This window comes from Podarcis erhardii, assembly GCF_964252035.2.
Source record: "Podarcis erhardii genome assembly, chromosome: 15".
NCBI classification, from domain to species: Eukaryota; Metazoa; Chordata; class Lepidosauria; order Squamata; family Lacertidae; genus Podarcis; species Podarcis erhardii.
Genome location: NC_138505.1, coordinates 4,419,423 through 4,423,285, shown reverse-complemented (window position 1 = coordinate 4,423,285; position 3,863 = coordinate 4,419,423).

The following is a 3,863-nucleotide window of genomic DNA, read 5'->3' as shown; positions in this document are numbered from 1 at the left end:
GGGAGATAATAATAATAATAATAATAATAATAATAATAATAATAATAATAATAATAATATTTTTAAATTTATATCCCTCCCTCCCTAGCTGAAGCCGGGCTCAGAGCGGCTAACAATAAAATAATACAGCATTCTAAAATCAATTCATTATAAAATCTGTTCAAATCAAATTAATGGCAACCATTGGGCTAGAGTTCTGTGAGGAACTTGAGATATGACTTGAGGGGAAGCTGTTTCATTACAAAATGGTGCTGTGGGTGGTGTTTACAGCGATAATCTTTCTCACAGCCAACCCCATGAGATAGACTGAGCTGTGAGAAAGAGGCTGGGCAGGATCCCTGTGAGAGTTTCATGGCTGAGTCTGTGGGATTTGAACTCGGCTCTTCATAGGTGAAAGTATGTCATGAGATTTTGCTACCCTACAAGGCTTTTCTTTTTCTAGGCACGAAAACAGGAAACACCTTCAGTGGGAACCAACACATCGATATTTAACAGAAAGGCAAAAATAAGATGAGTGTGTTGAATGAAAGACGTGTGTTCCAAAACACCTGGTTTGGTATCTGGAGAATCCAGCACACTTAGAAGAACAGCTTTCACTTCAAAGCCACAACACTAACCAAGTTTCTAGTCCTCGGGACTGAAGAAACAGCCTGAAATGGTGGAAGCGCTCTCAGGGCTGGCTATGTAGGGGCTGAGGGTAGGATTTCCATTGCTGAGGCGCTGCCCCATGAGAGCCAGTGTGGAATAGTGGTTAGAGTTCAATGGAGATGGCCTAACTCTGACCCTATACAGTCAGCCATGAAGCTCCTTGAGTGACCTCGGGACAGCTACTCTCTTTCCCTCTCAGAACAAGAAGGGCTGACTTCTCCATCTTGAATTCCTCAGGAGGAGGGTAAAGAAAGAGCTAGCAGCCGTCGAATAAAACAAGTGCATTTCCAACATCCTTTATTTGAAGTCAGGATCTGGCTTTCCACGAACTCTGCTTGGTGCCCGATGAAGAAAAGTAGATTTTTTTTTTTAAAAAGTAACCATTTTTTCAATACAAACAACAACCGCACAAGACACATACAACAAAAACCATAATAACACTACTAACACGATTTGACAATTCAAATTTGAATACTGATATACCTATGACTACACCTTTTTAACAATTTCCCCCCCACCTCTCCTCCCTCTACTTCCCACGACTGTCTGCCTTATCGCTTAAATATTCCTTCCAGATTTCTTCATATTTATCCATTCTTAATTTGCGTTGACATGCAATTCGTTCGTATGTAGCTAGTCTGTCCATATTATCAATCCATGTGCTCAATGGAATCTTTTTGCAGCTCTTCCAATTCATCAAAACAAGTTTTTATGCTTCCAATATGGCACGGTACATCCATTTTTTTTGACCCCTTGTAATCTCCCACATTTCCTGAATTTAGAATTAAATTCAATTCCCCTAAATAACAATTTATTTTTATTACTCTTGCTAGAACTATCCTCACCCCTACACCAAAATGATCTTATCACCGGGCAGCTAATCATCATATGTACTAAGTTTGCATTTTTACTCCCACATCTCCAGCAGTAGAAAAAGAGATTTAAAAAGCCGCCCGGCGCTTTATATAATAGGAAGCGCAAGCAGCGTCAAGGAAGGGTGTCCCATCAGGAATCTTGCAAGGAGCCCTGCCACTTTATAGAGAGTTATTCCAAGCAGGTGGTGCTGCGGAGCAAGACTGTGGGGAGGGGGAAAGAGAAGAATCCCCCCCACCCTCCCAATGTATTTATACCCCCCACTGGGATCAGCAGACGAAATGGACACCCAAGGGATCGGGTTGCACGAAATCTTGGCCCAGGCCCCGCAAGGAGGAGGAGGAGCAGGCATCCCGGTCTTAAATTAGGGGCTTCCCTTCCCCTCCCCAGGCTGGAGGTGTCACATGTGTCCCGCCTGTCAATGCAGCCGGCTTCTCACGGCTTGTCCTCCGTGGTTGACATGGACAGCTGTTAGGCTTGGGGGGGTTGCGAAGAGTTAGGTTAGGCGGGTAAAAGTCACCAGCCCCGAAGTTGACGCAAGCGGGCAATGGAAACGACCCACGTCAAGAAGCGGCGGTGGCGTCAGAGCCGACGGCAAAAGGGGTGTGCGCGAAAACCATGGGTTGGCCTCTGCAACCTGCAATGTATCACAATGCGTTGCTTGGTTGGATGGATGTGCCAGCCAGCAGCATAGCTGTCAACTTTCAGATTTGAAAATAAGGGATCAGCAGCCTCGAAAATAAGGGCTCAGCAGCCCTACCTGTCTAGGGGACAGTCTACGGGATATCTAACAATCCGGGATAGCAGTGGAAAGCAGCGTTGGAATAAGGGAATTTCCTGCAAAAAAAAGGAAAAGTTGACAGCTATGGCCAGCAGAGGACGGGGCAGTGGAGGTTGGTCAATGCTAGGCTGACATGATGGTACTTGCGGTGGGAACAATTGCCAACTTTATAATTTCGCCTCTGAGACCCACTCTTGCTCAGAGACAGTGGAAGGAATGAGGCCCTTTCTCTTTGGCTTTACACCCACTTATAAAGGCCCACAATTAGACACCAAACAACCACGTATGGCTTATTTAAAAAAATATTATTTAATATGGGACGTGGGTGGCACTGTGGTCTAAACCACTGAGCCTCTTGGGCTTGCCAATCAGAAGGTTGGCGGTTCGAATCGCCGCGACGGGGTGAGCTCCCGTTGCTCTGTCCCAGCCAACCTAGCAGTTCGAAAGCACTCCAATGCAAGTAGATAAATAGGTACCACTGTGGCGGGAAGGTAAACGGTGTTTCCATGCGCTAAGGCACTTGTCATGGTCCTCCGTGCACCAGAAGCGGTTTAGTCGTGCTGGCCACATGACCCAGAAAGCTGTCTGTGGACAAACGCCAGCTCCCTCGGCCTGAAAGCGAGATGAGTGCTGCAACCCCATAGTCGCCTTTGACTGGGCTTAACTGTATGTGGATTTCAAAGCATCCTTGTGTATTGAAGGTCCTGGCTCTGTGGACATTGTATTAGTGGACCCAGACGTTTTCCGTTGGCCTCCTCTGGATCACACATTTAAGCCTCCTTCCTGAAGAGCCCCCTGTCCAATGCTTTGCTCTGGCCCCTTTGCAATGTCGTGTGAGCCAAGTGGTAGTCAAAAGGTCTGCCTGCTCTCCCTGGTGTGCCTCTGTGAGATCAGGGCACCTCGGACAATGGCCAGCCAGAGGCTGTGCTGCCAACAAATTCCTTTTTAAAGGGTTCAGTATAGTGTTGGGGAATCTCAGGGCTAGGTGCCAAGGGCAGCCCTCTGGGCCTCTCGACCCGATCCTCAGGAATCTCCCCAGCCCTCCCTTGAGCACTTTTACCTGGTTGGAATGTGTCTTTCAGGGGCGATTGTACCTTTTGCTTACCTGGACAGAGAGGTGGAACCAGCTGTACAAAGTGGTCACTTTGGACTGGGGCCCATTACCAGCATCTGGCCATCGAGCAGGAAAAGCTTCCCCAACAATGCAGTAGAGGCTGAACACCAGTGCTGCCTAGAGATTAGCGCTTGGGGTAAATGAAATGTTGCTTCAAGTTCTTACTTTAAAAAAACCCAAAACGTACTTAAGCTGTCTTTATTTTTAAAAAAGGGAAAAGCAGGATTTGGGGGCAGGAAACTAGTTTGGGAATTGGTCCAGTTCAGGACTCCATGCAGCTGCTTTTCCTTTGCAAATACGGAAAGAAAATTGGCCAGCGTTAAGCAAGCTTTTCAAAAGCAGTGTTTTTCATGTTTGGTGCAGCCTGATTGTTGGACTACAACCAGGGAGACCCGGGTTCAAATTTCCATTCAACTACAGAAGTTGCACACACGCGCACGCACACAC